Here is a 15,031-nt window from a genome sequence, read left to right as displayed (position 1 = left end):
ACAGTAGCCAATCGAATTCTCTCTCTTTAAACACACTTTCAACTGTAACTTAGGTTTCACTGGAACAATCCTGTGGGGAGGGGGGAGGAGTCTGTCACATAGGCGAATCTTTGGGTCGTTTAAAAAGACTAATAAATACACCACAGTTTGTCCAACACAACTGTAGAGACTTGGTCATTATTTGAGGAGTTCAGATGCAAGACCCTCTGAGTGTGCGCCTGATAAAATGTTTTCTTATAAAAAATTGTATCAGCCTCTTCTGTTTAGGTTTAGTAATTTCACTTTAATAACATTGAATTATGGCATGTCAATTTAGGCAGTTCATAGGTGTATAACAAATTTGACCGTCTTTCACTGCAAAATCCACTAAGTGCATCCAAGCTTGGCCTTCACTTCTTTGGACAAGACATAGCAAACAGTTGCAAAATCACTAAAAATGCAAATAGAAACATTGCAAATCATGAAAGTCAGAAAATGAATTTAAAAACAAAGAAACTGAACCACATTAGGGGGCGCTGTGATCCACGTGACTTTCACACTGGAGTTGTATTCAGGTTCAAGAACTCACAAGGGACCAAGTTTGAATATGATATACGGATCTCGGATTCTGCCAACAAAATGGTATTGCTGAATGGGCTGATGCTGAGATAAAGAGGATTTGCGAAAGTATTTCATTAACATATAATATGTGCCGAGAGCATTCGGTTAAAGGGACATTCCAATTTTTTTTTAAAGTATGCTCATTTTTCAGCTTCCCTAGAGTTAAACATTTGATTCTTACCGTTTTGAAATCCATTCAGCTGATCTCTGGGTCTGGCACTAGCACTTTTAGCATAGCTTAGCACAAACTTTTGAATCTGATTAGACCATTAGCATCGTGCAAAAAAATAACCAAAGGGTTTCGGTATTTTTCCTATTTAAAACGTGACTCTTTTGGAGTTACATCGTGTACTAAGACCGACCGAAAATTAAAAGTTTTGATTTTCTAGGCAGATAAGGCTAGGAGCTATACTCTCATTCTGGCGTAATAATCAAGGACTTTGCTGCTGTAACATGGCTGCAGCAGGCGTAGTGATATTATGCACTGCCTGAAAATAGTCCCCTTGGTTACGTTCAATAGATTGTGCAAAGCTACTGTGTGCTAAAAGTGCTAACGCCAGACCCAGAGATCAGCTGAATGGATTCCAAAATAGTAAGAATCAATTGTTTGACTCTAGGGGAGCTGGAAAATGAGTATATTTTCAAAAAAACTGGAGTGTCCCTTTAAAGAGCGCCTATTGTCTGATTCATGATTTTTCATTTCCTTTGGTGTGTAAAAGTGTATTAGTACATGTAACCGATATACAACAGGTACAAACCCCAAAGTAAACAATGACACGAGTTATTGTCTCCACCTTAAATCTTTTTTCTTGGACTACAACAAACACACGGATTGTAGGCAACAGTCCTGGGATTGGTGACCTATAAATCGACATGATCATAATTCCTCTCGCTTCAGACTCACAGCCTGTAAGTTAACTCCTGTTAGCATGGCATTGCCAGCGAATCTTTCAAACATGGAAAGGAGCGTCACATTCCCGCTGATCACAACGTACAGATTAGCTGGCCAATCAGAGACACACAACTTTTCAAATCAAAGAGTTTTGTACAAAATCAATGTGTTTCAGGAACACAGCTGCAAAGCCACAAAAATATACAGTGTGTAAAAAATATTGTGTTTTTAACCATAAACCACACAAACACATTGTATTTTAGACCAAATACACAAAATAACATTGTTTTAGCAATGAAATATGTGCACTTTAATAACACTCGCTCATTTTGACCGAGGTCATGTTTGGGGACTTGTGCATTTGAGCTCCTTAATTACTCCCTTAATGATCCTTCTTAGCTTCGAAGGCCAGAAGACCTTGGGTAACGGTTTAGTCTCTGTGTTTAGGAAGAATGCAAGGCCTAACAGTTGTCACGGTTTGCCGAAATAGGGAATGTGAAGTGCATGTGCTCAACAGATGTTTTGTTCCTGGCGGAGATGAAAGTGAGGTGGCACTGGACATCCTCTTAGACCTCCCTGAGATGTTTACTCATAGAGAAGTGACATTCAGTTTTCTTTCCACAAAGACAGAATGAGACAGGATCTGCATTACTGTCGGTCTGCGTCGGGTCCTGTTCGCCATTTGTGCCTGCGCTCCTATACTCACAGAAGCACACATGTAAGGGGATACCACTCAATCCGCACTGGATCCAAAGACGTGTGTGCTTTAGCTGCACAGATATTTCTACCATGTGGAAGCAGTTCCAGCCAAAAGGGCTTTTATATAAATACAGCAAACATTGTCTCACATTCCCTAAACTTCAGCTGTTCTGGAATAATGATTAAGCTGAATTCAGATCATTTCCAGTTTTTGGAAAGAGGTCCGACTCACACTTTTGATCATCCAATTTTCATTTTTGCCAAGTTCTGTCAAGGGGGTTCTTGAGTCATTGATTCAGTGATTTCACAAATAATTCAATACAACCTTAACCAAAAAACATGACAAGTTTATCACATTTTTTATCTGAAACAGATTTGCTAGTTTTTGAAGCAACAGTTGGATATGCAACAGTTGTTCCATGTGTATCATGCATAATGACATTATAAATCTTGTTGGCTTCAGTAAGCTTTTACAGCCTAGCTAGCTATAAAATTCATGAAGTTTGGAGGAATTGTTTACCAAGACCAATTTTGCCATTATTTACTCATCTTCATGTTCTTACAAAGTAGTATGCTTCCAAAACTGCAAAAAAATGTCTTTTTTAAAGTGCTAATATCTAAAAATTCTTAAATCAGATTAGATGCATTGTCTTGATGAGCAAAATGACCTAAGAAAAAAAGTCTATTTTTAGGCCAAAATAATCTGCCAATGGGATAAGTAAAAAATCTGAAATAATCCTTTTCTTAAACACTAAATTCAAGAAAAATTTTCTTAACTCATTGGCAGATTTTTTGCTTGTTTAAAGCACAAATTTACTTACATTTGATATATTTTTTTAAAAACTAGACTTATTTTCTTAGGTCATTTTGCTCATCAAGATAAAGCATCCTGATTTAAAGGGACACTTCACCTATTTGTTAAAGGAGTAGTCCACTTTAAAGATGGGGCCCATTGACTTACCATAGTATTTTCTTTTCCTACTATAAAAAGTCAATGGACCCCATCTTTAAGGTGGACTACTCCTTTAAGCTTTGTATAGTTAGAACCGCAGTCATGTTTTTGAATGGTCATGCATCATTCCCTCTGTTTCCCCTGAGACAGGAGAAATACAGATTTCAGTGTTGCACTTCCTTCTTTCAATGATGTAAAACTCATCATTTTGCATCATTGAAAGAAGGAAGTCCAATATCTTTGTAGAGGGGGTGAGAATACAAACACCCTTTTTCTTGGTCAAATAGGCACCAAATTCTAAATATATGTTACATTTCGGCTACAAATATGATCAACTTTTAATAAAGATTAATGTTTCCACGGGTGAAATGCTCCTTTAAGAATTTTGTATAGTTGTACTGAAAACAAGAAAAAAAACGAAAGTCATTTTTTGCAGGGAAGAATATTCATGCAGCACTTTCATTATAGTAGAACGATGTCTGTCAAGCCCCCCCCCCAAAAAAAACTAAACATTAGATAACCATATATGTACTGTTATAATACGTGAAGATATAAATCTTTGAATAAGTACTCATTATTCAAGTGTCTTCTCTTCCACCGAAACTTACATTCATGAATAATGAAATTTTTATTTTGACTGAAATCACATTTATCACACATAGTACCCATTATGGAACAGCAATTCATTCTAGTTACAATCCTTGTCATTTGAAAGTAATTTGATACAAGCTTACCATGCTGTAAACCTTCCTAAAATCTTAGTGGCGTAAATCCTCCGTGAAGGAGGGCATTTAACACATTTTTTAAACAAAAGAACTCTGCATTACGGCTCTTTAGTCTCACAGATTACCCAAATCCCACGCAAATACTTACAGTTGCCTAACATTGCATAAGAAAACTTTCTCAGGATGTTTTCTTAAGACTGACAAACATTCTGTTGTTGTTGTGTTAAAAGAAACGTATTATCCTCATATTATATGCCAAGTTATTATTTCGTTGAAACACCACAGGAATAATATTTTAAATAGATACACCTACAGATGCATCTTCTAGCTTATTAGGGTCACTGATTAGTCATTATGGGAGCTATGTCTCCACAAGTCCAACGTATCTGGCATTCAAGTATACATTTTATCAGTTTGCATTTATCCCTGAATCCAACCCATGATTGATGGTTGCAATTGGTGCATGGCACATTTAGCTACCAGCTACAGGAATTGCTTACATATTATTTCACTGCAAAAATGACTTTCTTACTTAGTATATTTGTCTTGTTTTCAGTAGAAATATCTAAAAATTCTTAAATTAAGATACTTTTTCTTGATGAGCAAAATAACCTAAGAAAATTAATACAGTTTTTTGTCAAAAAATATACAATTTAAGTAAATTTGTGCTTAAAAAAAGCAATGGGGTGAGAAAATTTAGCTTGAATTAAGTGTTTAAGGAAAAATTAAACTTATTTTAAGATTTTTTTTCTCACCTCTAAGTAAGAAAGTCATTTTTTTGCAGTGTTCATATATCGGTTTGTGTGAGCACTATATTGAATAGGAAAGAAAATCATAAAACGGTTATATAAATGACGATTACAATAGAACAAAAACCATTGCTGGACCCGTCTCTGCATGTCCAACTCGTATTTCTATCATTGCTAGACGACAAACCACACTCTCATGCTCATCACTAAATGCCTGGCATGCAACATCATCAGGATAGATGGGAAGGTACGCAATACTATGCTTGACTGGTAGAACAGTTTCAACAATGGCATTCAATATTTAAAAGCTACCTAATGTACTTCACGTATACATTTGTTGTGAGATGTGTGTCCAATGTGTTAGTTTTGGGACAGCTCAGTTTGTGTGCGAATGAGAGTGAGTGAGTGCGCATGCCCGTGGCGTGCCTTTTTTCCCCGCCCGCTCTGTTTTTCTTTGGTGATCGCTGCTAAGCGAGAGTGTGTATAAAAGACAGTGATCGGCGGCGGGTAGCGAGTTGTTTTGATGTTATACAGTGTATTCAGTGCGGCTAAAAATAAAGCAAATAACTGTTCGGCACGAAAGCCTCCTGTTTCATATATGCCACCACATCTAACAGCGCGAAGTTTAAAGGAGTTAACCCCGGAAGGAGAACGACCGGCTCTGGAGAAGACAGATCTCCCCTGCGTCACCCAACCACGGTTAGGTGATTAACAGGAAAGGTTAACATTGGCGACCACGAAGGGACTGAGCGTTGTTACAAAAAAAAGGATAAACTGGTGAGCATCTGAAATCAAAGGACAATTAATAAGAATAAATAATAAATAAAACCAAGTGACTGTAATACAACTGTAGGTTAATAGCGGCGAGTCTAAGCCAATACAAAATGGCGGCCGCTCGCTATCCCTCCGATGTTTACGGACGAGAAACCAATTACTCAAATCCATTCATGTCGCTAATCAATGTTGAGGACAACAGTCGTGGTAGTGTGACAGCTTATGAATGCAAGGCTGAGAGAAAATTTGAACATTATAACCCATTCTTGTGTGATGAAAGTTGCATTAACACAATTGCAAATGGAGAGGATTTGTTTGCAGCATTTAACAGCCCCGACCATGTCCCGCCCACAAACCCCTTTAGCAGAGACCACCATCAAAGCTATGGTTCTGCAAGGAGGCCAGACGTAAACATTTTCACATATACCGCTCCAGACATGCCGTTAAAAGGACACTATGAAGTCACAAACCCCTTTGCCAATGCTCACATGGGAAGTTTTGTACAGAGCACACCATTTATATCCAAACCTGAAGCCAGTACGCTTCCCATGCCCTGTCCTTTTATTAATGCAGACATGGCTGCAAAACATAGACATTTCCCATTGCGCCACCCTTGTCCCCCATCTCCAACACAAGAGAAATGTTTTGCGCCCCGTCCGCCTCCTCAGTCGGACAGTGATGATGACTATGACCCCAAAGAGAGAGTCCCCACTCTACGTCCCGGCCACTACGACGGCAGCACACCGTGGAGGGAGTTTCTTCACAGGTTTGAGAGCTGTGCCGAGGCAAATCACTGGTCAGTCAAAACAATGGCCATTCAGCTGAAATTTTGTCTCACTGGGGCTGCAGGCGCCATCGTTCACAGAAACTCTCGTTCATCCAAATGGGACTACCACCGCTTACTGGAGGAACTCGAAACTGCTTATGGCCCTTCTTCAGATCATGCAGCGGCAGTAGCAGTAGAGCTGAGGCAAAGAGTGCGTAAACCCGGCGAGGCGCTTCATGTATTCAGGGATGACATTTATGGAAAAATAGCTATAGCTTATGGTGATTGGTCAGAGGCTGAGCAAGACGCTATAGCTGTTGAAGTTTTCACAAACGGTCTGGGTGATGCAGAGCTAGTTCAAAGACTGTTAGAAAAACGTCCAGCTACATTAGCCAAAGCTTATGAAATAGCCCACCGTTATGACACCACCAAGAGAGCTGCTTCCTATGTCACCAGCATCATGCAGCCAGGGGCCCGAAACTTCCCTGAACGCAGGCCCCGAGCCGCTGTTGTCAGAGAAAGAGACAAAAATGAGACTGTGACTACCACTACCTCTGCAGTTAACCCGTCACCAAATCACTTTGTCTCACGCACATCTGCAAAAACACCAAAGCAGCACAAGAACTTTAAAAAGGGTGACATTCGCTGCTATAACTGTAATGGTTGGGGTCACAAACATAGTCAGTGTTCGTCTCCTCAAAGAAATGCAAAGACTTTTCTGTCGAGCGCTGCCAAAGAAAATCCGCTGACCACAGTGTTCCACCTTAAAGGCCAGAATTGTGAAATGAACATTCACATGCGCATATCAGAGCTGGAGGTCTGCGCAGTCCTGGACAGTGGAGCACGGAGGAGCGTGCTGCCTCTTCACCAATACAATGCCATTCACCAAGACGTGAGACCACCGCTTCAGTCATCCATCGTAGAGACTTTGTTCGGGGTGGGACCGGGAGACGTGCCGGTGCTTGGGGAGGCCAAGGTACCAGTCAGTATTAACAACCGTCAAGTTGAAGTGGACTTCCTTGTTGCGGACATAGAGGGCAATGAGGTGCTGCTTGGCCACCCTTTCCTCACTCAGGCAGAGGCCCGCCTTGATTTCGGTAAGCACCGCATAATTCTGTTTGGTGAGGAAGTACCCTACTTTCACCCAGAGGCTGCTCCAAAGTCACATGCAGTAAGAGTAGCCAGAACTGTTGTGGTTGAAGCGGGACAAGAGTACCTAGTTAAGGGCAACGTGCACTTTTGCAGAGAAGTTAAGGGAGACATGATGCTTAGTCCCACAAAAGGTTTTGTTGAAAAACACAAAGTGCTCATTGCCAGAGCCATAGTCAACACACAGCCCACCAACCTTGTTCCATTACGCCTCTTTAACCCTGGTAACAAGGCAGTGACTATTAAAGAAGGTGCCATTGCAGGCCTTCTCCAGCCAGCTGAAGCTCTGTCCTCGCCCAGTGTTTCCACAGCGGCAGATTCCTCCGCCAGTCCTCCTGCAGTTCCAGAGCACCTCCAGGAGCTCTATGCCCAGAGTTCCACTGACTTTAATGATAATGAAAAACTTGAACTAACTAACCTGTTATGTGCCTATGAAAGTGTCTTTTCCAGGGGATCTGGTGACCTGGGCCGGACCAGTCTTGTTCAGCATGACATCATAACCCGGCCGGGACCTCCAGTAAAGCAGCCTCCTCGTCGTATGGCTGGGGAAAAGCAGCGAAGCGCGGAACAGCAGATCAGTGAGGGCCTTCAAAGCGGCATCGCCGCACGCAGTCACAGCAGTTGGGCCTCACCGATTGTGATGGTAAAAAAAAAAGATGGAACCTATCGTCTGTGTATAGACTACAGAGCACTAAACAGCCACACCATCACCGACGCATACCCGCTACCCCGTATCCAAGACACGCTGGACACACTCGCTACGGCCAAATGGTTCAGCACTTTAGATCTTGCTTCAGGTTATTGGCAAGTTGAGCTAACACCCAGAGCCCGCCGTGCAGCCGCCTTTTGCCACCGTAATGGACTATTCGAATGGAACGTAATGCCGTTCGGATTATGTAATGCGCCGGCAACATTCCAACGCCTTATGGACCGTGTCCTTGCCGGCATGCAATGGGAGACTTGCCTCGTCTACCTGGACGACATCATTGTGCTGGCCAAAAATGTGCCCGAGATGCTGCAGCGACTGAGCCAGGTGTTCCAGAGACTTAAACAGGCAAATCTCAAACTGAAACCCACCAAATGCTGCCTGTTCCGCCGCCGAGTGGCCTATCTAGGTCATATTGTGTCTGAACACGGTGTGGCCACTGACCCCAATAAAGTCAACAAAGTCCAAGCTTGGCCCACTCCCACATCAGTCCAGGAGGTCAGACGTTTCATTGGCCTCGCCTCCTACTACCGCAGGTTTGTGAAAGACTTTGCTTCCATTGCCGAACCGTTACATAACCTGACGAGAAAGAATGCGCACTTCCGGTGGCACGCTGAACACCAAGCTGCCTTTGACATGCTCAAGCACCGCCTCACAACAGCCCCAGTTTTGGGTTATCCTCTGGACCATGGTGAAATGATCCTGGACACCGATGCCAGCGACATAGGTATCGGTGCTGTCCTGTCGCAAATGCAGGGCGGCACGGAACGTGTGTTAGCATACGGCAGTCGTAAATTAGCCAAAGCTGAACAGAATTATTGCACTACCAGGCGGGAGCTGTTAGCCATTGTCGATTTCACGTCTCACTTTCGGCAATACTTACTTGGGAGACCTTTCAAGGTACGAACCGACCACAGCAGCCTGCGTTGGCTCACGTGAATGAAAGAGCCGGAAGGTCAGTTAGCCCGGTGGCTTGAGAAGCTAGCGGAGTACGAGCTCGAAATCATCCATCGCCCAGGTCGCTTACACACAAATGCTGACAGTCTCTCCCGCAGGCCCTGCCGTCAGTTCTGCCCTTGTAATCTGCAGGACCCTTCATTACAGCCAAGAACCACAAGCCACCAAGCAATTCAGTGTAATTTGGACTCAGACACCAGCCCCCTATTGTTGAGTCCAGTGGGGGTAAGCGTTGTCAATGTTACCAACACAGACGTTTTAAAACAAACAGAGAAAATTTATGTAACAAACATAAGCGAGACCATACCGTTTTCGGGCTGGACTATGGAGGAGTTGCGCCAGGCTCAAAATGCCGATGCAGATATTGCACCAATCAGATCTTGGTTAGAAATCAGCAGTGAACGGCCCCCGTGGGTCACAGTCTCCCCATGCAGCCCAGCCACTAAAACATACTGGAGTCAGTGGAGAAGACTTTACTTCAAAGATGGAGTATTGGTCCGCCGCTTTTACTGTTTGGACGACACACAGTTCTATCCTCAAATTGTTCTCCCCCGCAAAATGCAACCCGATGTTATGCGCCAAATGCATGAAGGGCCAGTAGGAGGACATTTTGGTATTGAAAGGACTGTGACCAGACTTCAAACCCGATACTACTGGTATCATATGAGAGAGGATGTGGCCCTCTGGTGCCGGACTTGTACAAACTGTGCATGCAGAGCCAGACCCCACAAGGCTCCACAAGCACCCATGGGAACTGTCAGAGTTGGCGCTCCCATGGAGCGCATTGCACTGGACATTATGGGCCCACTCAATGAGACAGACCGGAACAACCGTTATATTCTCGTAATACAGGAGTATTTCACGAAATGGACTGAAGCATTTGCAATTTCTGACGAAAAGGCTGTGACAGTGGCAAACGTGGTAGCAACTGAATGGGTATGTCGCTTTGGAATGCCTCACTCTCTGCACAGCGACCAAGGACGCAACTTTGAATCAGAGGTATTCCAAGAAATGTGCCGTTTGTTTGGTATCGACAAAACCCACACTACACCATTCAGACCGCAGTCCGACAGCCAGGTTGAACGTTTCAACGCCACACTCCAAAAGATACTGGCCTCCACTGCAGAACACTGTCACTGGGATTGGGACTTGATGCTTCCATATGCAGTGATGGCCTACAGAGCAACCAAGCACAGCGCTACTGGCTTTACCCCCAACTTCATGATGTTCGGCCGTGAAATAAGTGAGCCAGTAGACCTGGTGGCTGGTTTGCCCCCAGACTCAGATCATGCACCTTCTGTCCCCGAGTATGTGCAACAAATGCGTGAGCGGTTAGAACTGGCTCACAACATAACCCGAGAAGCCCTCGGTGAGTCAGTCACACGTGCAAAAAGACAATATGACAAAAATGCTTGCCACACACAGTACAAAGTCGGTGATGCGGTGTGGTATCTCATCAAGGGAACCCGTCATGTCAAAAACAAGGTCAAAAAGTTCCTCCCCTCTTATGAAGGACCTTACTTTGTTCTGGGGCATTTAGACGATCTCGTCTACCGGATCCAAAAGGGCCCCAGAGCTAAGGTCAAAGTTGTCCACCATGATCAACTCAAATGCTACCGCAGTCGTGAGCCCCTGGATAATACCTGGGTCCTGGACCAGTCTCAGAACTGGAAGCCTTCTGAAATCCTGCCCCAGCTGTTGATGGGTACTCGGCAGACCGGGAAGATCTCGGTCTGCACAGCCTCTACTCTACTGTTTTGAGTGATGGCCCTAGTGACTCCCAACCGGCCACTCCCCCTGCTACTAATTTTCATGTGACTGGGGCTCTTCCATTCACTCCTTCCCATGTGATGCTTAACCATGGTGGGGGTGCGGTGGGGGAGCCACACCACCCGTTCCCTCCAGCTACTAATCCTCGCGTGGTCGGGTCTCTTCCATCCACTCCTTCCCATGTGACGCTTGACCATGGTGGGGGTGTGGTGGGAGAGCCACACCACCAGTCTTCGCGCAAACCTCGGCCCCAGCGTCAGCGCAGACAACCGTTACGGTATGGGAGTTGGGTCACTGAATGAGTCACCTGGCAGTTCGTATTTGCACTAGAGATGTTACAGTTTACGTTTTTGAACTCTAGTTAAGTTTGTTCTATATTTTTCTTCTTTAAAAAAAAAAAGGGCTGGATAGTTTTTTTTTTGTTTAATGCTTTTACATGTTTGCACTTTATTGCTTCCAATGTATGTTTTGATTATTGCTGAATTAGTCCGACAGTATTACCTCTGGTCACCGGAAAATTGGATTTAAAAGGTGATGCACTCTTATGCTTTGTTGGAGACTATGGCATTCCTAGTAATTTGTCACTCCTGTTTTCACTGTTGAATGAGCTTTAAAACTTTTAACACTGTTTAGGCACTTTTGAAATAGTATAACCTACCTATTTGGATTTACCAACTATTTGGGACACATCTATCTCTTCACATTTTAGGCCTACAGATATAGAGAATGTGTGCTAAGAACATTAAGATGGAATGTAATTAGTGTTAATTGCCAGTCCATCGTGGGGGTAGTGTTGTGAGATGTGTGTCCAATGTGTTAGTTTTGGGACAGCTCAGTTTGTGTGCGAATGAGAGTGAGTGAGTGCGCATGCCCGTGGCGTGCCTTTTTTCCCCGCCCGCTCTGTTTTTCTTTGGTGATCGCTGCTAAGCGAGAGTGTGTATAAAAGACAGTGATCGGCGGCGGGTAGCGAGTTGTTTTGATGTTATACAGTGTATTCAGTGCGGCTAAAAATAAAGCAAATAACTGTTCGGCACGAAAGCCTCCTGTTTCATATATGCCACCACATCTAACAGCGCGAAGTTTAAAGGAGTTAACCCCGGAAGGAGAACGACCAGCTCTGGAGAAGACAGATCTCCCCTGCGTCACCCAACCACGGTTAGGTGATAAACAGGAAAGGTTAACACATTACATGACTGCAGCTTTGACCCTATAACTCTTCTAATATTCATAGAATGCAAAAGTTGGCAATGTCAACCTACAATTTGTTTCAGTCAAGACATTTTAGACGAAATACTGCAATAGATCATTGGATATGAATCAACGAACATATACGCATATGTACTTTACCATGATGAGCCTTGATTAATTATGTAAATGAATAATAAAATAAACCAGTATTAGTATGATATGAAGTACTATATTGGTGCAGGAAAGGTTTGGAAGAAAAAACTTGCTTCGAAGTGCAGGGTATGTGTGTAAGTGTGTACAGTACATCTCTAATAGCTAAATGAATGCCTTGTTAATCATTTACATAAGTATATACACAATGACTAACCTTACCCCATGACACCAAATGGCACTATGTACCAAACCCTGGCAAGACTGTATATCCAGGATTGATTCCTAATATGTTCCCCTCCCTGTGAAAACCCAGCTAATTTTTTTGTAAATAACTGTTTTGTACTTCATCTTTTATAATCTAAAGAACATTGTATGAAAATATAACTTTTAAAATATCTGCAATACAAAATGAGACTTTAGCCTAATGTCACAGACAGGGTCACACATAGTAAACAACTGTTTAAAAAAAAAGAAACCTAAAACTAACAGATAGTAAAACCCCAATTATTTAAGCAAAAAAAGTATACTGTTTACAAAAGAATTAAACAAACAAAACACAAATCTGAAGGAACAGCTGGTTAAACGGAAGTGACCAAGATCCTCCCTTTTCGTCTTGTTTACCTCCTTTAGAGTCGTAAATGCTTTAGTTTAGTCTGCCACATGTTTACCTGAACTTTCCGCCAATCTATCACCGGTATTAACCAGTGTACTGACCCAGCTGACAGTGTTTACCCAAGCCCATTGGCTTTCTGTTTGCTTTTTTCTCTAGTGAAGTTCTTGTGTCTATGTGCTCTGATGGGCTTCCTGAGGAGGTCACATATTCATGGGCCACCCAGAAAGAAACACATTACCTGGAAATAAGAGCCACAGCTGGACTATCTTCTCACCAAGAGGCTATTCACTGTGTAATAAGCCACTTCTAACACCGTAAACATTTCCAGGTCTTTCTCACAGTGTATGGAGCTCATTATTTCCACGCAGGTCCTAATAAAAGGCAATAAAGCATTAGATGAATAAAAATAACTCTGTCACCAACGTCCATATAAGTGTCTTTATGTTTTAAATATCCCATGCCTAGTTCAGGTTGACTAAACCTTCAATAATAGTTTGTTTACAGCCTTGCACTAGCTATCAGTAATCATATATAAAAATTCTATTTTAGTATCTTACAGTTTTAAAGGTTGCACTAATGGTTAAAAGAATAGCTCACCAAAATATGCAAATGCTCTCATAATTTACTCACCCTCATGCCATCCCGGATGTAAATGACTTTCTTTAGTTGAACACAAAGTAATCTGGGTCAAAATGGTAAAAAGCACATACATACATCCATCATTAAACTAATACAAATAACTGGGGTTAATATAATGTCTTCTTAAGTGAGATAATACATTTGTGAGAGAAAACTATTAATATTTTAAGCTTATTTAGCATTTGAAACATCAGGTATCCATAGCAACATACTGTAAACATCAGTGGCTGCGTCCGAAAGCTCTAAAATCCTGCCTTCAGAGGCAGCATTCCAAGGCAGCAAGGCATCAAGGCACATCCTAATCCAGTGTTTGCTTTACTTTCTGACTCCTGAGATACCTTTATCATCTTGTCCCACAATTCTATGCGTGTGTGCGCGTGGAGAATGTGATTGTTTGAGCCTGGTCGAGTTCGGAAAAATAAAATGGTGGCCAAGAAAGCGTCTGGAGCACAAATTTAGTGTAAATAAAGTTATATTTTCACTTTTTACACGTTTTGATTGCATTTTTAGAGAAATTAGTATTGGAGTTTTCAAATATTGGATTAATTATCACAAAAGTGCTCTCTGTTTATATTTCAGACAGAATTCCATTACGCTGCTTATGAAGGCTGTCCGGATGTGTTTCCCAGAGCTGCCTTCATACCGCCAAAGTCATTTGCTGCGTCCGAAACTGCCTACCTCCGTACTATATAGTAAGTGAAAAGCAGTAGGCAAGGCGAGTAGTATGTCCGAATAGTATTCCAAAAACAGTATGCATAAAGTACACGGATGACCTATTCTTCCAGTTAGATTTTGAAGTGTGCACACCACGGACACTTCCCTATCCCATGATGCCCCGGGAGAGGAGTTATCCAACGAAGAAGAAGAGGCTTCATCATTTGAAAAGTGGCAATGCGGCTGTACGCACTCTGGTATAACATGACATGATGATGATGGTAAATGGTAAATGGACTGCATTTATATAGCGCTTTTAACAGACCTATGGCCATCCAAAGCGCTTTACAATTTTGCCTCACATTCACCCATTCACTCACACATTCATACACCGACGGCGGTGTCATCCATGCAAGGCGCCAGCCAGCTCGTCGCGGGGCGGCTGGGGTTAGGTGTCTTGCTCAAGGACACCTCGACACTTGGTCCGGTGGAGCCGGGGATTGAACCACCAACCTTCCGGTTTGTAGACAACCTACATGAACCACTAGGCCACTGTCGCCCCGACGTGTCACGTGATGTATCAAACATGGCGGATGAAGTACGTCTGAATTGCATTTATACTACCAGGATTTATACTATACAGTACCTACTGTTTTAATGGTCAGTAAGTAGGTACTTCATCTTATTCAGTACCTACTGTACAGTATGCGGTTTTGGACGCAGCCATTGCCTCATGAGGCAACAGGGCAACAGCTGCCTAGCTTTCGGACGCAGCCAGTGTGGTAAGTCACTTTGATAACACCAAATCTCATTGGTTCTCATACGCGTATCTTGTGACAAGCTGTCACATGCTATTGTGTCACGTGACACACAAGAACCAATGAGTGTCAGTGTTATGTGCCACCATATTTAAACTTACCGTGCTGATCTATATGTTGCTACATTTAAAAAACAAATGATGTATAAAATGTTCTTTTGTTATAAATAAACAATACACATACAGCTCCAAAAGATATTGTAATTTAAGCTGGTGTTAGAATTGAAA

Source organism: Paramisgurnus dabryanus, chromosome 8, assembly GCF_030506205.2.
Source record: "Paramisgurnus dabryanus chromosome 8, PD_genome_1.1, whole genome shotgun sequence".
NCBI lineage: Eukaryota > Metazoa > Chordata > Actinopteri > Cypriniformes > Cobitidae > Paramisgurnus > Paramisgurnus dabryanus.
The sequence above is the reverse complement of the archived record's forward strand: the minus strand, read 5'-3'. Positions refer to the sequence as shown.